The following is a 25,519-nucleotide window of genomic DNA, read 5'->3' on the forward strand; positions in this document are numbered from 1 at the left end:
TCTTCAGGCAGTGAAACTGAGATGGACAGTGAAATCAGAAATGATTCTGATGAATCCGAACATGACAACTGTGTCAATCGCACATGTGCAGTGTGCTGTTCAAAAGCTGATCAGTCTGGAAAGACAATCTGCAAGGAACTGCGATACTATTGTCCCGACTATGACACTGGCTCGTGTATTTCACCTTGCTTCAAGATATACCATACAAATTACACATTTTGACAGTATATATGGTTTTAGCATTATATTTATTATTATTATTATTATTCACTAGCTGTATAACCTCCTGCTGTAAAAAGCTTGGGGTACCAGAAACTATTGAAATCGTCAGAAAAAAAACTGAAATGTAGAGACGTCGGGTATATATCCGTATATACTCGCAGATAAGTCGGGACTTGATTTTATCGTATAATTCCTGGTATCTTATAATGTCGGTCGTATAAGCCGAATACGGAAAACTCACACTATTGGTCCAAGAGATTATGATATGCTAACACTCACCCACCTGAGGGAGTAACCACGGAGCACACGGCCTTTTTTGTGGCAATGTGCTGTATCAGCGTGTGCTTCTAACTTATCTCTCTCTCTCTATTGTGACCACACGATAATCCCAGAACTATTTCGAAGCAACGTTTGCATGGTTTTGTGTTTTTTGTATCTCACACCCTCATACACCTTTATCGTAACTTATCTATGATGGAGTGTTCGATTAGAGAAAAATATGAAGCTGGTTTTAAATCAAAAGTCGTTGAAGTGGCAAAAGAAATTGGTAACTGCGCTGCTGCAACAAAATTCGATGTGTCTGAGAAGCTGGTGTGAGATTGGAGGAGGAAAGAAGATGTAAAAAAAAAAATGTAAGTGTCGCAGTGTTTTGTTCTGCTGTGTTGCACATGTTTGCACATTTGACTCACATGCACCTTGTTATATATTATGTTATGTGTCGTGGATTCTTTGTTGTCCTGTGTCTTATGTAGCACTATGGTCGTGGAGGAATGTTGTTTCGTTTCACTGTATGCTGTACTACTGTATATGGATAAAAGGACAATAAATACTCTTGAATCTGGAACGGGCATATAAGTCAGGGTCTGATTTTATGATCGATTTTTCAAGTTTCAAAACCCGACTTATACGCGAGTATATACGGTACTCTGGGCATCTCCCTCATAGGAGGTTTCGTTTTGCTGATGTGTTATTAGCGGCTAAGCGAGTTTCTGTTTCCTCGGAGGCGAAGCCTTTACCTGGACTCCACCTCTCACTCCCGGGCTTGACAGACACACACACAGTTCCATGCATAGACGTTTATATTATTTGTATCATTATACTTTCTACACTTCTGACTTTTAGTGTTTTGCAAATTTTCCAGAAGTAAGTTCAGATTTAAAACATCTGTAATTTTTCAAACAAGAAAACGCAAAGCTTTTACATGTTTTTTCAAGAAAAAATGCAACGCTAAGGAGGTTAATAAGTGCAGGACTTCAATAACAAAAGATACTTTACTGTTCCTACATTTGTATCAGAAAGGATTATCTACTTAAAGCTAGTTACATTGCTTGTGTGTCTATAATATATGTGACTCTATGTGAAAGTCAAATAACTCGCTATGTAAATATGTACATGTGAACATCAACAGAAATGTTTTCTATTCCCCAAAGCCGATTGTTCAAAAATGTGTTTTTGCGGTATTTTATCGTTAAATACTGTATTCTACTGACATTACCGCATCCCATGGTGCCTCTCGTCTCGTTTGCAGACATATTTCAAATAGCAAATTGCCACTCTTTGCTATGTGCCCTCTGCCCCAGGGTTCAAGTCGGAGTGGATGATCTGATCCATCTAGCTGGCTTTTGAGAGGCCTCCTACAACACCACAATGTAACATGGAACAAACAGTCAAATTGTTATGCACGCTCAATGCCATCATACTTTTTTTTTTTTATAACAATATAATTTCACTATGACATCTTACTAATTCTTTAGTCCTACAGCAGCCAAATGGATTCAAATTCTGTCTTCCCTCGACTCTGCTGGAAATTAGTTTTCCTCATAAATCCTGCCAGCAGTGTTGAATAGTGATTTTCTTTTGAATGTGATTTGCTCTTGCGTTTCATAATGTCGGGTGGTTTACAATTTCTGAATGCCATTATTCAGCATATAGGAGCACATGGCATTCAATGGGTAGGCTGCTGAAAAGGCAGCATCTCTCTGCCTGCCTCTTTTGTGATGCCCTGGGCATCAAAAAGTAGCAGTTATGGCGCATAGGAAACTTCTGCAAATATTTAAAAGTGGCGGCCCTCTGGTATAAGAGCTGGGGCTGTGTGTTATTTGTAATTGACATAAATTATCACGATAAAGATACAACTAAAAAGCTGGCTGCTGTTGAAGATGACATGAAATCCTAGAGTCAGTGGAATCATAAAAGATGGACCTGGGCAGATTCTGACTTGGGAAGATAATGTGGCAGATGAAATTCATTGTAAATAAATGTCAAGTATCAGACACAGAAGTAAAAACGTTATGATTTTGGGGATCTGAAACTTGACAATGCAAACAATGAGAAGGACTTAGTGGTCTCATCACTCACAGCCTGTGTACAGAAGGCTTATGGGATGGTGGCCTACAGTACAGTATATGGCACCCATGCTCTATGGAATGCAAGTGACGAGAGGTTATTCCTTAATCTATGCAACACAATTACTATACTTGAATTATGCACAGTTTTGGTCTCCATATTGTAAGAGGCAACAGAGAAAGTCCAGAGAGGAATTGCAGAAGGTCTCTTTATTGCACGAGGCACAAGAGCAAAGAAGATTGACTGGAAGAATGAAAGAAGGAGCTGAATCTTTCCAGTTTATAGAAATAGATATTTAACGGTGTTACATGATGAAAGAGAACTGGTAAAAACGTTAGTTGTGCATCATAGATTCAAATCCGGCACCTGGGTGCCATCTGTATGGAGTTCACATGATCTCCCCAAGTCCCTGTGGGAACTTCTACTGGTACTGTGGTGTTCCTCCCAAACCCCCAGACTGATCAAATGAATAAGATGAACAAGGAGAAGACAAGAAGCAAAACAAGTTCAGAAAAAAAGGGCAACAAACAATATTAAGCCAAAGGAGAGAAGTAGAAGTTTGTGAAAATGAAGAAGCAACAGATATTCATTCACCTTAGAAAAAACCAGGGGGCTGGTGTGAATGTTTTCAGAACATAAAATGAAACTTAATCAGTTTAATTTAGTTTAGTTTAGTGTCTGACTTGAGGGTCTGATCCATCAACCTTGAATATGAGACGCTGTTTACAATGAAGATGAAATGTTCTCCAAACGCATGAGATGCTGCAGGTGCAACTCTCCAATGTACTCATTCAATGTACTCTCCTACTTATTTGAGAAGGGTCTGGCTGCAGGACCCCCAGGGACAGACCCCTTTGGGGCTGCTCCAGCCGAGGGACTCTACGACTTCAATCAGCAGCCTCTGGCTGGAGGTGTGAAGTGGAGAGCCTTGGCACAGGGCTATCTTGGAAATATGCCATTAAGTGGGTCCACCAGACTAAAACATTGGGTTAGTGGATAAACTGAAGTATGAATGTAAATGAATAAATACATAAGTGCAGCCGAATAGATCTTCATTATCAAAAATTAATGAGTGTACGACTTCAACAACAAAGGATACTTTACTATTTCTACGTTTGCACCGTAGCAGACACCTCCCTCAAACTAGTTGTGCTATTTATGCATTTTCACTTTCTTGTATACGAAGTTCAGGGAAAGTACTGTAATCGCTTGAAGAGTCGATGTCAAGATTTTGATGAATCTCAACGTTTTAGACCTCCCTGACTTTCTCGTATATGAAGTATAGCAAAAGTATTGGAATCCTCTAAAAATTCCATGTCGAGATTTTGATGAATCTCGATGTTTTAGACCTCCCTGAGTCTGAAAATACCACTTTTGAAATTATGTTTGTGTGTGTGTGTGTGTGTGTGTTAATGTGTGTAAACACGATAACTTGAGAATGCTTTCACTTTGGTCAACCAAATTTTGCATACAAGTTGTGACAGACATTCGGGGACGTTGCCCCACCGGGACACCGGAAGAAGTAGAGGACCGGAAATGGGGCAGTACTTCCCCCGGAACGCAAGAGGGCAGCCTCCCTGGACTGCATGGGGGCCACGGAGCTGGGAAGCTCAACCCTGTGGGGGGGACGTGGCCACCGCCAGGGGGCGCCCGGACATTTATGGAACCCTGGTTGGGAGCACTTCCGCCACTCCAGGAAGTGCTGCCAGAAGAAATCCCAGTTGCATCCGGACTGCTCCCGGGTGCTCATCTGACACTTTCACTACATCAGGAAGTGTCGCTGGATAGAGCACCTGGAGCCCATCCGGGTTATTGTAAAAGGGGTCGCCTCCCTCCAGTAGAAGAGCCGGAGTTGGGAGCAAGGAGACAGAACTTGTGAGGAGGGGAGTAGAGGCGACAGAGGGAGAAGAGAAAGTTTGTGGTGTTTACACATTGTGAGAAGAACAAGGAGAATAAACGTGTGTGTTTTGGACATTCTGGTGTCTGTCTGTCTGTGTCTGGGGGCTGACTTTCCAAAGTATTAGGTACTGTATGAGCCATTTTCCTAGTTATATAAGATTCATAAATATTTTACTAGATGACAAAGCATAATCTATGGGAGGTTCCTATAACCCCCATAAGTTGAGTAAAATTGCTATATTCTAGCTATTTCTATCTGCTCTGACAAACTTTATTCTTCAGTTAGTGACAGCCTTGCCATGTGTAAGGTATAGAGGGCATATGGTTTTAAACCATGCTCGTTCCCGTGCTTACAGGCTCTTTGAGTATGTGAAATAACTCGTAAAGATCACGTGCTTATATAAGCACAAAGCCGTACACTTAAAGCGTACAGAAGAAGAAGTAAAGAATCCTTAAGTATAAAAAGAAGAAGTAAAGAACCTGTAAGTACAGAAATAACTAAAGTTTCTCAAGAAAAGCTAAGTTTAAAGAAGATACATTATTCCTTTTTTTTGCCTTTTATTCTAATTGTGTAAATATATTTTTCTTTTATTCTTGTGTGGATTATTTGCTTTTAACTTTCACTAAATATTTCTAAAACAAACTATTGGACTGAGAGATTTCTTTTGACACGTGTTTAACCCGTGCTTGATCTCGCCTTATACTTCGGCGGCTACAGGTATAAAACCTAGACTTCTATCAACTTTTGGGCTATTTCCTTTAACCGGAAGTGGTGCTTTACCTTTTATTCATGTGGCTGCAGAGTCAGATTTATTCAACTTCACTATTACTAATTTGATTTGATGCTGATGATTCTTTAATGTACATAATATAAAAATATAATCATTGTCTTGTGGTTTACTCCTCAAATATCCATCCCCATATCTAAGTATACGAGAAAGTCTAGAAGAGATCACTCCAGATTTTTAATATACTGTATGTGAATATATGGTAAAATCAACTTAGAATGTAAATATATCTGAATATAGTATATGTGAAAATCAAATATTATATAGTATAACTATAAATGAATATCAAATCACTTAATGTGAATATATATGAAAATATAGTGTAGATATTTGTGAACATACGTGAAAATCAAAAAACGTATAGTGTAAACATATGTGAATATACGTGAGAATTAAATAACCATGTAAGCATATATGAATATCAAAACACATGATGAAAACATGTCAAATAATGCATAGTACAAATACATGTGAAAAATCAAAAAAACTCATAGTGGAAATATATGTGTACATTAAAAAGCAGTGTAAACACATGTGAATATCAAAAAAAAAAACTGGAGAGTAAATATATGTGAATGTATGTAAAAAAAAAAAAAAAAAAAAATCACATATCTTATACAGCAAATATATGTGAATATATGTGGAAACCAAAAAACACATTAGACACACAGTATATAAATGAAAGACCACTGTGTGTGTGTGTGTGTGTGTGTGTGAGAAGCAGTCCACTCTGCTCACGCTTCACCACAGCCACTAGATGGCGCTTGCACGCACCTCACTTCTCACTACGAAAGACAGCGCAACATCGTGCTAATGACACACAAATGAAGAGACGCAATGTCGAAACAAAGCAATTGCCGTGGCTCAACAACGTGTAAGTGAAACGCCTCAGCAGCGGAGGGCAAGGCTTGAAGTTTTCGCTAAAAACACTGTCTATCTGGAGGTATTTTTCTCGAGACAAACATTAATAAGACTCATATGCCAGTGATATGGCTAAGATATGGTATCGTCAGTGTCTTCTTATGAAAGTCAGTGGGGCAGCAGGCACAGGTGGGTCCACATCCTCCACCCTGGGAAATTCCAAAGAGTTAGCTGACACCTCTCCAAGTTCACGAATATAACAAAACTGCTGGGGAGTCTTCGGGTTGTTGTTTTTTTTTGTCCCAAAGACGACATGCAGCTAGTGATGTAAATATGTGAGAATTAAATAACAGTGTAAATATATCTAAGTATCGACACTTGATGTGAATGTATGTGAAAAAAAAACAAAAATGTTAATAGTCCAACTCCCCCCCCAACCCCGAGGACCAATAAAGGTCTACCTAAATCCATCCATCCACTATTCAACCTGCTATATCCTAACTACAGGGTCACAGGGGTCTGCTGGAGCCAATCCCAGCCAACACAGGGCGCAAGGCAGGGACCAATCCCGGGCAGGGCGCCAGCCCACCACAGGGCAAACACACTAGGGACAATTTCGGATCGCCAATGCACCTAATCTGCATGTCTTTGGACTGTGGGAGGAAACTCCACGGAGGGAGGACCCGGGAAGTGAACCCAGGTCTCCTTACAGCGAGGCAGCAGCGCTATCACTGCGCCACCGTGCCGCCCTTCTACCCAAATATATGAGGAAACCAAAAATATATACGTTGTAGTTTAGATATATGTAAGAAATAAAAAGAATATGGTTCAAGTATATGTGACTATTTATAAAAATCAAAAAACGTGGTATATATGTGAATATATGAGCAGAGCACATCACACACAAATGAGAATATAAGAAAATAAATTAAGTCAATGCTTTAAACCTAACATGTCTCTAGATGTCATTTAGTATTTAAATAAAGAGCTCTGTGTAAAGAAGAAAAAAAAACAAAAAAACCCGGACACCTTTCTTGTCCCTTGTAGATGTTTTGTCGAGCCACCAGTTGTGTTCCGCTAGTCACATCCCCACTTAACTAAAGAGGATGACAATCTTGGAGATTCCAAGTCTAAAAATGCAACACGGCGCTTGGAAAGATCGCATCCTCAGCTCTGAGGTTTAGGCCTTAGGTGCACATCTGTCTGGTTTTCAGCATCTGCATCTCCCAGTCCCACCATTTGTCCTGCTGCCTGAATCAGAATAAAGTATAAATCACCCCAACTCCAGTGTGCAGTGAAAGGTAAAGAAACAAGAACTTTGGAGAGAAAGTGTGTTACTTGGGCTGAAATCAGTCGGCAGTAGGGCCACTGGTGCCATTGTACTTGGTTTTTAATTTTTATTCCACTTAACTATTGTTCTTGGAGTTTTACCCTCCTTGGCTTTGTTTTGGGTTCAGCAACAACTCAAGAGCACCCCTGACAGTATGAAATGTATATCATGTGGCTTGAACTGCAAACAGAGGCGTAGCTAGGGTTTTCAGCGCCCGGGGTCAGCTGAAGATTTCGTGCCCCCTCCTGTCTGCCAAAATGCAATGGGGAACATCAATTCGGCGCCCCCTGGATGCTGCGCCCGGGGACAGATGTCCCCCCCTTGCCGCCCCCCTAGCTACGCCACGGACTGCAAATGTCCTGGGTCAGCTGAATGTGAAATCGTGTTTTGTTGTGCTCATTAAACCTTACAGTTTTATCACCATTGATAGAGGAGGAAAAGCCCAGGAAGCCAAAGAACACAAAGACACAGGTCATCAACGGGCAGCTTCATCCATAACGATGTTCCATGCATGGCTGCCAGATGCTGGTCACCAAATATAAATAAAACAAATAAATTAAAATGCAACTGTTAGTTTAGCAACGCTGTGCTTTATCAAAAGTCCACATTCTTCACCTGCCCCTCCACCACCCCGAAGAACAAGAAGTTTTGTTTTTTCTCCTGCTTAGTGACTTTTTATGTTGCTAAGCAACTAACCGTACCATAAAATTTCTCAATAAAACACCCCGGCAGCGAGCAAACTCTGTTCTCCAGGACTTGGAAATGGAGGCATTTTTGTCATAAGGAAATGCATTTAAGCGAGTGAAAAGCAGGGCAGGTCAGAATTAGCGGCCTTTCGTTACAACGTTAGCCACTAAACAAAAGGACATCGTGCATCCTGCCTGTTTTATGGCGGTGGGCGCGATGCTCTTCTGGCAAACTTTTCCGTCATCTTTGATTCAGTTAAGCCTGATGTTATAATTAAATGTTCCCCTCATTGCTAACAGCAGCCGGATACGGGGCTTCAAAGGCAGAACGTTTAGTCACAGACATTGGGTGCTCTTCTAGCCGTTTTACATCTCACAATGACATTTTTCACTCGTTACAAGGAGACACAAAGATTTTACTTTTAAAAAAAAAACAAAAAAAAACAAAAAAAATTGCCACAGATGTGCTGCCATTTCTGATCATCTCTAAAATATACATTACCCTTAACATGTTGTACAGTGTCTTTCATATGTATTAGAACAAGATTATTACTTTATAAAATATTTATTTTATTTGGTTGATACCTTGATCCAAGTCAAGTTAAACATTTGAGATACATTTGGTTGCATTTATTTTGTTTTTCCAGTGGGAGCACAAACAGGTGAAGTGACCTGCTCGTGGTCACGCCACGTAGATGGCAGGATTTGAACCCTCAGCCTCTGGGTTTGAAGTCCAAAGGTTCCAATCCTTCACCACAATGCCACTCTAAAGCATGTATAAAACAGATATACAGTATCTACAGTGTGGTATACTATATACTACCTTTCATACCTGTTATATGGTGCCTTTAAGATCTACTGTAGAGTGTATAAAATAGATATATGTCAATACATGCTTATAAACTATCTATTACAGTAGACCCCTGCGAAGTCACGGTTAAGATTTTGCGGCCTCGATCCTTTGCGGATTTTCCCTTAGTCAAGTCGGGGTGCATGCACTGGTACAGTACGTTGCCACACCCATCACACGATGAAACAACTCAAGGTGGCGGTTGGCAACCCTCCAGGCAGACACGCGGTCCAGTCCCACCCTCCAGAAATGACCCTCTATCTGCCGCAGCCAGGAGTTACGTGGGCGACCCCTTGGTCTGGTCCAGCCACTCGGGTCCCCAGCAATGAGGATCTTACGAGCTGGATCACCCTCGGGGAAACACGCCACATGTCCGTAGTGCCATAACTGATGCTCCCCCACAATGCAGGTCATGTACCTCATTTGGGACTCCATGAGCAACACAAAGTCAAACCAGCGGTACTCAAGAATTTTCCGGAGAGACACAGTACCAAAGGAGTCCAGTCTTTGTCTCAGGCCATTGGATAGCGTCCATGTCTCACAACCATATAGCAAGAGAGGAAGCACAAGGACTCTAAAGACTTGGACCTTCGTCCATTTGCCTAGATATCGGGAGCGCCACACACCCCTTTCCAGCGACCTCATGACCCCCCCCCCCCATGCTCTCCCAATCCGTCTACTGACTTCATAGAAAGAGTCACCAGAGACATGAATGTCACTGCCGAGGTAAGTAAACCTCTCGACGAGGTCGACACTTTCTTCGCAGACAGACACACTACTGATGGCCGTGCCCAAGAGGTCATTAAAGGCCTGGCTCTTTGGTTTTTATCAGGACACTCGCAAGCCCAGACACTCAGACTCCTCACTCAGTCTCTTCAGCACTCCGATCACTAAGTCAATGGAGGCTCTGAAGATCACAGCATCGTCAGCAAAGTCAAGATCCATGAATCTTTCTTCACCAACAAATGCCGCAAAGCCGCTGGACCCCACGACCTTGCCCAACACCCAGTCCATACAAGCATTGAACAGAGTAGGAGAAGAACACACCACTGACAAACCCCAGAATCAACTGGGGAAAAAACACAGAGGTTGTGCCTGCACTCTGCACAGCACTCACAGTCCCAGTGTACAGGCCGGCCATGATATCCAGCAACCTCAAGGAAGCCTAACTAATAATTGCAAGTGGAAACCACAAATACCCTCTGCAATTTTTTTATGGCTTCTTTCATGGCAATACTGTACTGTAGAGAGAACACAAAGCAACCGTAGAGGAAAAGGCCGTTTGGAATGGTGAAAGTAGCCAATCTGAAAGTGTTAGTCATTTCTCCTTGCTGCTGATTGGCTGCTTCCCTGTGACGCATCCCCAGCAGATGCAACCCCACATTCCCGTTTCATAACCGTTTAACACGTGTAGCTGTCTCAAGGGTTTCGCTGAATGTTCTCGTGTTTTTTGTTTGTTCTTCTTCTTAAAGCCCTAAGGTGCCACCCAAATGCCCTGCACCTTCTAAGGCTTCTGGCAATGAAGTTAAGCGGCAGAAGATACGACTCCTCCTGAAGCTCCTGAAGAAGAGGCGCCACCACGAGGAGCTGTAAATCCTCTGCTCTGCTGTGCAGTCATTATCTTCATTACATACCGTCATCGTACTGCACAGCTAATTCATCATCATCTTCAATCAATATCATTAATTATTGGTGAGTACCCGTACACTTTACTGTATTTTTATTAAATTATTTACCCGACTTATACCAAAGAAAATAACAGCACATACGAAAGAAAACGCTCCTGCATGAATTACAGTACACATCACCAGTTGACATTCTAGCACTGCGGGAGACATAGCAGTACATTACTGTACAGTAGACGGGTTTACCTTTACATTCTTTTTTGTAGGTAATGTATTAAGCGGAGTTTGAAATGAAATTAAAGTGTTTTGGGGGCAAATTTAGGGTTAAAACTATAAAAATAGGCATTTTTTTGACCACAACCAAAATTTGCGGTTTTTCACAATTCGCGGGTGCTTTAGGACCGCAACACCCACAAATTTTGGGGGTCATCTGTATATAGTGCCTTTAAAAACTCGTAGGGAAAACTTGGGTGTTATTGTCAGGATTGGCACTCCCACACACGGTCCCAGTGTGGTGCTGAGGTGTCACCTGTTGCACGGCTGCACTTGGGTCATAACCTGGGGGGATTCGGCGTGCGGTGGGTGCAGTGCATGCTCCCCAACCTCTCTCTCTCCCTCTCTTTTTTTTTCCTCTGTTTTTTGTTTTCAGTTGGCTAGATTACTGTAACGCACTTCCCTCGGGATGACCCAAAAAAGACATCCATGGGTTATACAACAAGGGCAGAATGCAGCTGCCAGAATCTTAACTAGAATCCTATAATTCGGAATGCCTCTCAATCTGCTCTCCAAATCGTAACCTTAGATCTTCAATTGAGGGTCTGCTTATAATTCTAAGTTAAACTTAAAAGAAGTGGTGAGGCGGCCTTCTGCTGTTATGTACCTAAAATCTGGAACAGTCAACTGATAGAAATTCACCAGGCTAATACGGTGGATCACTTTAAAAGAACTGCTAAAAACCCGTTAGTTTAACATGGCTTTCTCATAGCTTCATTTTAGTGCAACCCTGATATTCTGTATATGCATTTATCATTTTTATCATGGCTCTGCAATCCATACTAACCCCTACTTTCTCTGCTGTTCTTTTTCTGGTTTTCTGTGGAAGATCTGTGCCATTATCACCACCTGATTAGGACACCATGCAGTCCCCACATTGATGGATTGAAGGCCAGATGTCCACATGACCGCCATCATCTAATTCTTTCACGTGACGACTGTAAACCATGAGGACTGATTGAGATCACCAACGTTAGGTAGAATGCCTAGTGGGGGCTCAGTGGTCTCGTGGCCTTGGAACCCCTGCAGATTTTTTTTTTTTCACCAGCCCTCAGGGGTTTTTTTTTTTTTGTTTGTTTTTTCTGTCCTCCCTGGCCATCGGTCCTTACTTTATTCTTTGTTACTTGGTATTGCCTAATCTTATTTTTATATTTTTCTTTTCTTTCTTCATCTTGTAAAGCACTTTGAGCTCATTTGTATGAAATCGAGCGATAGAAATAAATGTTGTCTTAATATCGATTTATTCTACTCTATACTGCTTTTCATGTTTATTATAACACACATACATCTATAAAGCATGTAAAAAATAGATACAACCTACTGCACAGGGCAGCACGGTGGTGCAATGGTAGCGCTGCTGCCTTGCAGTTAGGAGACCCGGGTTCTCCCCGTGTCTGCTCTCACAGTCCAAAGACATTGGCGATTCTATATTGTCCCTAGTGTGTGTACACCCTGCGGTGAGCTGGCGCCCAGCCCTGGGTTTGTTCTGCCTTGTGCCCTGTGCTGGCTGGGATTGGCTCCAGAAGACCCCCCTTGACCCTGTGTTAGGATATAGCAGATTGGACAATGACTGACTGACTGGCCTACTGCACATACAGTTATATGAACAAGTCTGGGAACCCCTCTCAGCCTGCATAATAACGTACTCTACTTTCAACAAAAAAAAAAGACAACAATGGTATGTCTTTCATTTCCTAGGATCATCTGAGTACTGCGGTGTTTTTCGAACAAAGATTTTTAGTGAAGCAGTATTTAGTTGTATGAAATTAAATCAAACATGAAAAACTAGCTGTGCAAAAATGTGGGTCCCCTTGTAATTTTGCCAATTTGAATGCCTGTCACTGCTCAATGCTGATTACTTGCAACACCAAATTGGTTGGATGAGCTCGTTAAGCCTTGAACTTCATAGACAGGTGTGTCCAATCGTGAGATATAAAGGTATTTAAGGTGGTCAATTACAAGTTGTGCTTCCTTCCCTTTGACTCTCCTCTGAAGAGTGACAGCATGGGATCCTCAAAGCAACTCTCAAAAGGTCTGAAAACAAAGATGGTTCAGTCGCGTGGTTTAGGGGAAGGCTACACAAAGCCATCTCAGAGGTTTAAACTGTCAGTTTCAACTGTAAGGAATGGAATCAGGAAATGGAAGACCACAGACATAGTTGCTGTTAAACCCAGCAGGACTGGCAGGCCAAGAAAAATACAGGAGCGGCATATGGACAGGATTGTGAGAATGGTGACAGACAACCCACAGATCACCTCCAAAGACCTGCAAGAACATCTTGCTGCAGATGGTGTATCTGTACATCGTTCTACAATTCAGCACAGTTTGCACAAACAACATCTATATGGCAGGGTGATGAGAAAGAAGCCCTTTCTGCACTCACGCCACAAACACAGAGTCGCTTGTTATATGCCAATGCTCATTTAGACAAGCCAGATTAATTTTGGAACAAAGCGGTTTGGACTGATGAGACACAAATAGAGTTATTTGGTCAGAACAAAAAGCCCTTTGCATGGCAGTAGAAGAACATGGCATTCCCAGAAAAACACCTGCTACCTACTGTCACAATTGGTGGAGGTTCCCATCATGCTGTGGGGCTGTGTGGCTAGTTCAGGGACTGGGGCCCTTGTTAAAGTCAAGGATCGGATGAATTCAACCCAATATCAACAAATTCTTCAGGATAATGTTCAAGCATCAGTCACAAAGTTGAAGTTATGCAGGGGTTGGATATTCCAACAAGACAATGACCCAAAACACAGTTCGAAATCTACAAATGCATTGATGCAGAGGGAGAAGTCCAATGTTCTGGAATGGCCGTCACAGTCCCCTGACTTGAATATCATCAAAAATCTATGGGATGATTTGAAGCAGGCTGTCCATCAAATTGAACTGAACTGGAGAGATTTTGTATGAAGAATGGTCAATAATACCTCCATCCAGAACCAGACACTCATCAAAGGCTATAGGAGGACAGCGTCTAGAGGCTGTTATATGTGCAAAAGGAGGCTCAACTAAGTATTGATGTCACATCTCTGTTGGGGTGCACCTGTCCAATTTTGTTCTGATGCATATTGCATATTTTCTGTTAATCCAATAAACTTAATGTCACTGCTGATATACTACTGTTTCCATAAGGCATGTCATCTATTAAAAGGAAGTTGCGACTTTGAAAGCTCAGCCAATGATAAGACAAAAATCCAAAGAATTAAGAGGGGTTCCCAAACTTTTTCATATGACTGTATCTATTATATGCTGCCTTCAATTTCTATCTAATTTACAGTGTTTTTCATATGCATTAGAACATATCTATTTTACTGACGCTCTATACATTTATCATCTACCGCCTTTCAGATCTCTCAGTGAAGACGTACTGAAGAGATCCTGACAATGCTCTCTATAAAAAGGCGTTATATAAAATAACAAGTATCGACTTCTGTCATTGACTTCCTGGGTGATTCATAGTGATGCACTCCAGTGACGACACAGTAAAAATACTCAACTTTTTGTAAGCCAATAAAATGATTGCAGATTGTAGTTTCCATATTTAAGACAAGGAACATGAGACATTTCACTCACTGGAAAAAAGACACAGGACCAGCTGTAAAGGATGATGGCTCAACTGTGGAAAGGCGATATATGAGACAACAGGGATCAATACCCACCTCTAATTACCTGCATTAGACTGTGCAACTCATTTACTTGCCAGTTATCACATTTTAGAAATACGGAAATAAATGGCGGTATGCACAAAGTTTTGTGGGGTGAAATTCACTAAGGAAACATATTATACAGAGCAAGACTCGTTTTTTTGTTTAGTGCCAGCCTCGCCATCTCCTCCTTCATCTGTCGAGAACACTTCTCTCCTTATGAGCCAGTTGGCAGCAAGCAGCAGTCCAAGTTTAGGAGCGGGGAGGAAGATGAACTCCAGATTTGACGCATAACGCCCAGCCCATTTATGCCTGGCTGCTGTTGGTTTCACTTCAGGGTCACCACACCTGGAGCCCCACACCCCGATCATCTCACCTTATCCTCAGATTCTCAGTGTGTAGCGGCTCAGTTCGCGTGCCATGGAGGCGGCCGGCTGCCTTGATTATTTTAATGGTTCAGAATTCATTCATTCAGCCGCATGGAGCCGGGGAGAGCTGACAGCTGGACACGCTGGCAGAGATTTATGAACTGCTTCCATTAGCACTGAAGTCTTATCAGGTCAGAGTTGGGCGATAAGCTCGTTTGTTCAAAGACGATGGATATGACAAAAATTAATAAATGAAATCTACAAACGGTTTACGGGACAAAAATGAAAGCAAGCACTCGACCAGATTAGTTTGTGCTCTCATGTTGTGTCCTTCATGAAGAGAGTTTGTCACGGAGAAAATGACTTCTGGACATGCACAGAGAGGGATTGTGGGTAAGAAGACACGCATTTTGGAGAATAAGTGAATATTTCAATCTATGTATTATAGTGCCTTTCATGTTTATGGTCCCGTGAGATTGTTTCCCCTGTAGTCCACTCAGAGTAGCTCATCGAGTTGCTCTTCAGCTCACCTCATTTTCTTTTTTTTTTTTGTGTGTGGTGGTCCCACAAGGTTTTTCTCAGTTCAGGCCTTGTCCGGCTCTGTCCTGTCAGAGAGGATCATCAAATTTCTCTTCACCTCGCTGCTTCTTCTCTTCCTGCACTCTCCTTGACTCCACCTTTCGTGAGACACTGTGTACCCGTTTAGCGGGTACTTTGCCAACTCAAACAAGCTGCAGGCACACATACAGAGCCTGGCCTGAAGAACGTCAGGATCTCCTAATGCAGTTCTAAAGCTGCCTGTACAACTTTGTGGGAAAAGTAAAGTTATTCAGATTTGTCCTCCATAATATGAGCTAATTTGCCAGAAGAAGCAGAACTTTTGCCCGGGATTATTTATGCATGCGTTCTCCACTCTGACCTTTAAAGCCCCGTGTGTAAGCGAGGCTTTACAGTGACAGGCGTGTGCTCTGCCCGGCTGGTGCAATGTTTAAATTTGCATACATCACCCCTCAAACCTCCCCAAACACCCCCCACAGGCAGCACCTTTTCAATACGAAAAGACAACAATTCCTCCATTTCAATGGTCATTGAGAAGTCGCAGGAGGCACCTGGCAGCAGCTCATGCCCTGTAAAATGTGCCAGCATTTGGTGTTTTCAAGTAGCAAGCATTTTTGCATAAAATTGGTCTTCATTCTATTATCCATTAGGACAATAAAAAAAATAAATAAAACTTATTGTGTGAAACTACTATCAAATTAAACCCATGACAGCCTACACTTTTGTTTTATATAGCACCTTTCAGAGCACAAAGCTAAATACAGTGAAGCCGCCCAGTCCAGTCAGTTATAATGGAGGCGAGGACGTGAAGGTGAGCTGAGCTCTAATAAGTACCAAGGAAACATAGGAGGAGCAGCAGCTATGGTGCCCCCAAGTGGCCAAGGCGATGAACTGCAACCCACATGGCCAAAGGTCCAACCTCATACTAACCCCCAAACCACTGTGACTCACTAAACAAGTCAATTCACCTATCAAGGAACATTATGGAAAGGCACTATATAAAGTTACCTCAATCAAACATCGAGCAAGTTATTTACAGCAGACAGAAGAACCAATGGCAGCAGACCTCTAAAGTGAAATGAGGTAATTAGGAAACAATGTTAATTTTCACTCGTATGCAGATGACATCCAGTTATACCTTTCATTTAAATCAGATGAAGTTTCTCCGATGTTGTCTTTAATTAGTTGTGTTAGTGAATTAAAGGAGTGGATGAATGAGAACTACTTGTCTTTAAACACAGATAAAACAGAGATGTTAATTGTTGGAGGGAATGACGCTGATCATAACAATATTTTGTCATCATTTAACTCAGTTGGAATCCCAATTAATTTTACTGAATCAGCCTGCAATCTAGGAGTTATCTTTGACTCTAGCATGTCATTTAAAGCGCATATTACAAAGTTGTCCAAAACATGCTTCTTCCATCTTAAAAATGTTAGGAAATTAAGGCGCTTTCTAAATAAACAGGATTCTGAGAAATTAATTCATGCATTTATCTCTAGTAGGATGGACTACTGCAATGCGGTGTTCACTGGATGTTTAAAACTGTTCTTTATACAGCCTCCAGTTAATACAAAATGCGGCTGCAAGAATTATTACAAGAACAAGAAAATACGAACACATAACTCCAGTTCTTAAATCCTTACACTGGCTCCCGGTTAAGTTTAGGGCAGATTTCAAAATCCTTCTTTTAACATATAAAGCATTAAATGGCCGAGGTCTGGCTTACTTGTCTGAACTTATGACTTACAAACCAGAGCGCACATTAAGATCTGAAGATGCTGGTCTGCTTATGGTTCCAAGGATTAATAAAACAACAATGGGAGATTGAGCTTTTAGTTACAGGGCCCATAAACTGTGGAATGGTCTGCCTGCTACTATAAGAGATGCCCCTTCGGTCTCAGCTTTTAAATCCCGGCTGAAGACTCACTACTTCAGTTTAGCATATCCTGACTAGAGCTGCTGATTAACTGTACAGACTGCATCTCTGTTGTCAAGTCATTAGCACTAAAACATAAGTAACATGATAGTTAGAATTGGATACTTACCCTCACCTATTCGGTTTCTCTTCTCGGTACTCAAATGTGGCACTTGGTGCCATGGCCCACCTGCCAAGTTGTTTTTCCTGCCTAAGGTAAAGTCATCCCTGATGGAGGATCGCAGGAATCGTGAGAAAGAGGGGTCCTTTCATCGGATTGGCTGGCCTAACACTGTTTCAGCCGTGGAACGGCCAAATGGGGGAGGCAGCTTGATGGATGAGGTCTCCAGGAGTCTAAAATTATCCAAATCTTATTATGTGATATCATCTACTGTTAAATTCTGCTCTGTACTTCTAAAAAATTTTTATTTTTTATTGAGGATTTGTTCTGTTCTGTGTATTGTATTGACCCCCTTCTTTTGACACCCACTGCACGCCCAACCTACCTGGAAAGGGGTCTCTCTTTGAACTGCCTTTCCCAAGGTTTCTTCCATTTTTCCCTGCTAGGTTTTTTTGGGAGTTTTTCCTTGTCTTCTTAGAGAGTCAAGGCTGGGGGGCTGTCAAGAGGCAGGGCCTGTTAAAGCCCATTGCGGCACTTCCTGTGTGATTTTGGGCTATACAAAAATAAACTGTATTGTATTGTAAATGAGGTAAAGGCAGGTGATTGGTGACATTTCAACCTCATTAAAGAGGTGGGGCAAAAAAGTGGAGGTGGGGCCACTTGAAAGAGTGGGTGGGGCAACCTCCCCTCCCATTACTCTGGAGACCTCCTCCCACATGGGAGAACCCCACCGCACAGCAAGCCGCTATTTGGACCTTCCTTAGCTTGTGAAGGCGACTCCATTAGAAACATTTGCTGCTGCAATCTGCATGCCTGGCTGAGCAGAAAACAAATGAGAGCGGGAGTGAGAACAAATGGTGGTGTACGTCTTCATAAGAAGGCACATTCATTATCAGGCAAATTCTGGAACGAGGAAAGTAAAAATGATATTAAAATAATTAAGCGTGTGATCCTTAAAATGACTCTAATATATACTGATTTACAGCACTTCTCTCATCATGCCGAGAAGCATTCATCTCACGAATCCTCCCAGCTCGCTCTTGAGCCAAGGCGCACACAGGTGGCATTTGTCCCGACTGTCCCTTGGCCACTTGCCTGCCACCGACAGCCCAAGAGAGGACACAGCGGCAGCAACACGGCCGGTCTAATTGGTGGGTACTGACTGCCTCCTAGAGGTCATCACTGTAACTAGAGTACATGAATCTCCATCCAAGGACCAAAATCTGTACCTGTCTATCCATCTATGGTGCCTTTGATATTATCTACATAAATCTTAATTTTTGTACATTACCTTTGCTACATAAAATCTCATAACATATGACTTATGTCACAGCTATGTAAAATAATTTTATATAATACCTTTCCTATCCATCTATCTTACATACACCTTATGTTATATAGTGCCTTTCACTTTCCACCTGTCCCATATACAGTAGTGTCTTTAATACAAGTTTTGATCCTACATAGAGTGTGACAACTGTAAGGGGCGAGCCAGCCACCCAACCCGACACAGACAGACGCAGGAGGCACACTTAGAAAAGCACAACACAAGTGTTTTTTTATTTTGTTTCTTGTGAGCAAAGCCTTCCCCGTTCCCACAAGTACAACACCCAGTCCCAAGCACAGCACACAATAAATCAATTCCTTTCCTTCTTGTCTTTCTTATTCTCCTCCTCCTGACTCTGGCTCACCGAGTAATGTCCACTGACCCCTTATGTAAGGCCCCCAGAAGTGCTTCAGGTGCTCGCTGCCCCACCTCCTGCAGCACGGGCCACACAGGCTCAGGAACAGCTGCAGCGCCCCCCGAATCCCAACAGGGCTGTATCCAACTCCATCTCCCATGAAGTCCTGTAGGAGTCCGTGGCACTGCTGCCATCCAGGGGGGCTGACATGTAGCGTTCCAGGGGAGGTAATGCTCTGTCCACACTTGTTCCCCCAGTCATTCCAAAGGGTGTCCCAGCCGGGCAAGGGCTCCAGCCATTCACGACATCTGTCTGCGTTATTGCTCAATTCACGTCTATCTTTACTTTTGTACATTACATTTCCTAAGTCCTATGACATACTGTACATCATCTGAGACCTACGTATATCGATTTTCTATACTGCATATTCTACCAAACTATCATGTAAATCCTTATTTATAAACTTTACATAAGTTATACAGAGTCTTAACGTGTAACGTGTGTTATATGCTGTATATAATACAAGGGCCTTTCACCCACTCTCTCTCTATGTACTTGTGTTACTGTATATATATATTTCAGGTCTATTTTTATGATGCTAATCACCAATTTCCCTTTTCTCATTCTGTCACTTGAGAATTTAAGACTTTTTTCCCCCCATTATTTTTTCTTCGAATTCTCCGTTGTCTAAACATCGCAAGGCAGGTCCAACAGTGCGCTGTCCAGTTCGCTGGACACTTACACAGGTGTTTGTGCTGATTCTGAACATCTCAATTGTTTATTTCATTTCCTTTTCTTCCAGATCTCCAAGAAGTGGGCACTATAGTGACATGGATTGGCAGATGCTTTACGTTTGCATGGTATGCGTGTGCCACCGTGTGCTGCTATGCCTGAGGAGCTTTGGCACTTCGTAGTATAAAAGCCACCCAACTCTCCTGATCCACATGAGAAAGCCTGCGGTCATCCAGGGGTCTTCTGTCTCTCCAAGATCTGTTTTGAGCTTTTCCTCTTCTTCGAATATTTGGGATGTTTGGTTGTTGAGCAGAAATGAATGCTTTAGTTCCTTCAGTTTAACATGAGATAATGTAACAAGCCTGGTGTGAGTCACAGGAGGTTAGAGTCCATCAGGGCAGCACTGGGTGCAAAGCAGGAAACGGTCAGTGAGCAGATAGCCAGTCCACCTTCGAACTCACAGTACAACTATTGGGGCCTGCTGATCTTCTACACCATTTCCCTGTCTCTGCAGCTGCCCAGCTGAAGCAGTGCCATGTACTCTGTGTGCCACCTCAAAGTTTATCTCGTGTGCCCACAGAGCGGTCACAATGGGCATCGCCAGCGTTTTTTTTTTTTTTACTGAAACGAAAAGCCCATGCAAGACTTTCAATCTGCTGATTTTGTATGGTAAATGAAAGCTAAAATTGAACCTTGTTGTGGTCATAGCCCGTTTGCCAGCTGTTTGCCTCAGTCTCTGTAAAGTTTACAAGCAAATGCCACTTCCTGAATGAACGGGTTGGCACTCCGCTATAAAGTACATCAATCTGTCATGGGCATAAAAAAAAAAAAAAAAGAATTCAAATAAAGCTTCAATAATTAGAGGGTGGCATGAAGATTATCACAGCTTCTTCACAGCCTCGGGGAGCAGACCATGGCGCTGTCTTATATACCACAGTGCATATCCATCTACAGTACACTAAATTATGCCTTTCCTAAGCGAATTTATAAAACACACTTCATATGATCTACCCATCTATCTATCTTTGATCAGAAAGGCACCACCTATTTATATAACAATAAAAAACATTTATTTGTATAGTGTATTTTTATAGTGCCCATCAACTCCATATCTGTGTAAAGTTTGGGCTTTTGTACATTTTTCTCCAGACACACATTAGGCTAAATGGCTCCCATCTGACCCTGTGGTGAGGGAGCCCTGGCACCACATTCAGGGTTGGTGCCTGCTTTGTGCCCGATACTGCCAGGATAGCCTAACTTGCCGATTCCAATATAGGGTTACGGTGGGCCAGAGCCTATTCTCTGCAGCATCGGAGATAAGGCAGGAACTCATCTGGATGGGTTGCCAGTCATCTCACACAAACACACACACACACACACACACACACGGCACCAAATTGCCATGCAAACCAACTTACAGAATGTGGACAGAAAATCCAAGCAGATCCTGGGAGTTCTACATGGACATTGGCCACACCAGTACTCAAACCTGCTAACAGGGTACAAACAAACAAACCAGTTTAGGGTCAGCAGCCCTACAGAGCCCATAAAAGGAAAGGAAATGCCAGCATTTCCTAAAAACTCTGCTAAATTAATTAGTATTGCCTAATTTTATTTTTATATTTTGTCTTTTTTCATCCTGTAAAGCACTTTGAACTACACCACCTGTATGAAAATGTGCTCTACAAATAAATATTGTTGGTGTTGTAGCAGAGACCTGAACAATGACGACATCTAAAATGCCAGTTATAAGGGCAGCTATTGTATCATCCCAGATGTACAAGGACAAACGTGAAGACTGCAAACCTAAAATCTCAGAATTGTGAGGTCCAACATCCTGGGCAGCTTCAAATCATAGAATTGTGAGGTCACCTATTCTGAAAGTGGATGTCTAAAAATCACCGACACAAGAGGTCAAGCATCCTAAAGCTGGGCACCTAAAATCTTAGACCTGTAAGGTCGACTACTCTAAGAATGAAATCATAGAATTGTTAGGACACCATTTTCTAAGCATGCCAGACTTGTGCAGTCAAAGAATCTAAGACTGGAGACCTGGAATCACACACACACACACGTGAGGCCACACATTCTAAGACACCTACGATATCAGAGTTCTGATTCTAGGACTGGACACCAAGGATCTCAGACTTGTAAGCCACTTACTGCGACTTGGCAGGATGCAAAAAAAAATGAAGACTGCACATCTAAAATCTTAGAATTGTGAGGCCACCGATCACAAGAGTGGACAGTCAAAATCATCACAGTGTAAGGCTGGAATAACAACATCCCCACCTGTAATATCATCTATTCCAAGAGTGGGCACCTAAAGCCGCACAATCTAAGGCTGGACACCCTGGTGCACCAGATTTGTGAGGTCACAGATTCAAAGACTGGACACCTAAAATCAAAGAACTGTGAAGCCACCTTTTCTAAGAGTGGACATCCAATAAGCCAATCTTAGAAAGTTGGTGGTAAATCTACATAAGATTCTGCTTAATTTTAATAGGATATTAAAATAGTTACTTAGATTATGGTATAGTCTTTTATCCCCCGAGTTAACATGAAATAGCTATACCTGTGAAGGTGAGGTGAGGTGAGGTCAGGTCAGGGAGCATGGACTGGTACAGCTCGTTGCCGCACCCACAACACAACACCTTGGAATCCTGGTTGGCAACCCCCATGCAGACACGTGGTCCAGTCCCAGCCTCCGGAAATGACCATCTTTCTGCCACAACCAGGTGTTACATGGGTGACCCATTGGCTTGGTCCAGCAACTCAGGTCCTTAACAATGAGCCGGATCACCCTCAGAGAATCGCGCCACATGGTCGTAGTGCCGTAACTGACGCTCCCTCACAATGCAGGTCATGTGCCTCATTCTGGACTCCATGAGCAACACGAAGTCAAACCAGCGGTACCCAAGGATTCTCCAAAGAGACACACGTGAAGGAGTCCACTCTTCGTCTCAGGTCACCGGATAGCGTCCATGTCTCACAACCATATACGCTATATGGACAAATGTATTGGGATGCCTGACCATTACACCAGCTTTAACTGGTGACTTTAATGACATTGCATTCAAATCCGTAGACTGTAATATGTAGTTGGTCTCCGCCATTCACCCCCCACACCCCCCCCCCCCCATCCCCCGCCATTGCAGCTAAAACAGCTTCCACTCTTCTTGGAAGGCTTTCCACAAGATTTGGGAGTGTTTCTCTGGAAATGTGTGCCCATTCATTCTGTAGAGCATTTATGAGGTCAGGCACTGATGCTGGACAAGAAGGCCTGGCTCACATTCTCCATTTTAGTTCAACCCAAAGGTGTTCGAGGGGCTTGAGGTCAGGGCACTATGCCGGTCAGTCCAGTTCTTCTACACCAAACTCTTTATAGACCTAGCTTTGTGCACTGGGGCACAGTCATGCTGGAATAGAAAAGGGCCTTACTTAAACTGTTTCCACAAAGTTGGTCAGAATGTCTTGGTATGCTGAAGCATTAAGATTGCCCTTCACTGGAAGTAAGGGGCCTGGCCCAAACCCTGAAAAACTGCCCCCAACATTATCCCTCCTCCACCAAACTTCACAGCTGGCACAGTGCAGTCTGGCAGGTAACGTTCTCCTGGCATCTGCCCAACCCAAATGTGCCCATCTGACTGTCCAACAGAGAAGCAGGATTCGTCGTTCCATAGAACATGTTGCCACCACTCCATCCGACGCTTGGCTTTGGTGATCTAAGGCTTGGAAGCCCATTCCATGAAGCCAGTTGAAGTTTAGAACTCTTCAGCTGTGGAATCAGCAGAACGTTGACCACTTTTACGCACCACACACCTTTGCAGTCGTAGACCCCGCTCTGACTTTACATGGTCTTCCGCGTCATGGCCGAGTTGCTGTTGTTTCTATACACTTCCACTTTCCAATAATATCACTTACAGCTGACCGTGGAATATCCAGCAGGGATGAAATTTCACAAAGGGTCTTATTGAAAAGGTGGCATTCTGCCTATCACAGTGCCACTCTTGAAGTCACTGAGCTCTTCAGAATGACCAGTTTTGTTTCACAAATGTTTGTAAATGGAGACTGCATGGCTAGGTGCTTGAGTGTATACACCTGTGGCAATGGGGATGATTCAATAATTAAGAGGGGGGGTCCCAATACTTCTGTCCATACAGTGCAGCAAGACAGGGAGCACCAGAACTATAAAGACTTGCAGAGATTTCGGGAGAGCCACACACCCCTTTCCAGCGAACTCATGACCCCTCATATTCTCCCAATTCGTGTAGTGACTTCAAAGGAACAGTCACCAGAGACATGAATATCACTGTCGAGGTAAGTAAACCTCTTGACGAGGTCGACACTCTCACCGCAGACAGACACACAGCTGATGGCCGTGTCCAAGAGGTCACTAAAGTCCTGATCTCGGTTTAAACCAGAAACCCAGAATACGTATTAATAAAGCTGCTAGCATGGACTACTAGATTAGTTTACAGATGGAGCTGTGGAATGCAGTTTTCTGACCATTTTACATGTAATCAGACTTTATGACCAAACTTAGAAAGAAATCATTTTGTCTTGGTAGAGTAATATTTTACTCTACTTTCCCCTTTTGTATTATTAATATGTAGCCTTTGTCAGAATACAAGCTATTGTACCATATCACTTCTGCCCACCTTCCCTTCTACATCTATAACCTCAGGCAATTAGGTGTAGTAAAAAACAAGCATGTGTTAAGTTACAATTTAAATAATGTATTATTGATAAAATTCATAAATAATAACAATGTACAAAGTACATTTGAATATTGGCAACCATACAATCTGATAAATGGTGATGTGTAGTTTCAGGGGGCACACAGACTTGTTAGTTACTTAAAATGTCTCGAGTTAAGGCCTCATTTGTGGTCAGGTTTCTTCAGAACAGGCCATGAGACTGCCAAGTTGTGCTCTTTTTGGGTTGTCCTTTTCAGTTCATGGTGTGTGATGGTCTTCCATCAGTTTGGTAAGAGAGAGAGAGAGAGAGAGGGTTAGGTAAAGCAAGCAAATTTTTAAGTGTTCTGTCCAACCCCTAGAGCCAATAGGGCGTTGCGGTACTTAAAGGCTTTTGATACAAGACAGTTCCAAACAGCCATGCTTCAGACCAATGGGGGGCCAGAATACCCTCACACCTGCCCTCCAAACTACGTGTTAAGTAAGTTAAAGCTGGCAGTTAGGCAGACTGGCTTTGCTGAGGGGGCTGAATGAGAGACTTCAGAAGAGAAATATTAGCCCAACTTGTCATAAAATTACAAAGAGACTCGTTCCTAAAAGGGGTTCTTAACCATCAAACCATTGATGTTGTTAACACTAATATTACATTGCTTTGTCTACGTTACAAATAAAGACATACAAAATATCTATCAACTTGTTTGCAAAATTTCACATCGCAACAGAAATGAAACAAGAACAGCAAGCCTTCAACAGACTTTTCTTTTCTTTGTAATATCAATATCTGAATTTGAATATTACTAAAACTTTTAAAACAAAGATTGTGGAAATATGTGAACAATACGTCACACTACTGCCTGAACTGCTCTATGAAGTAAAACTAAAAGCTGCAGAACTTTGGTAAGGCGACTATCACAG

Source organism: Erpetoichthys calabaricus, chromosome 14 (genome assembly GCF_900747795.2).
Source record: "Erpetoichthys calabaricus chromosome 14, fErpCal1.3, whole genome shotgun sequence".
Taxonomy (NCBI): domain Eukaryota; kingdom Metazoa; phylum Chordata; class Cladistia; order Polypteriformes; family Polypteridae; genus Erpetoichthys; species Erpetoichthys calabaricus.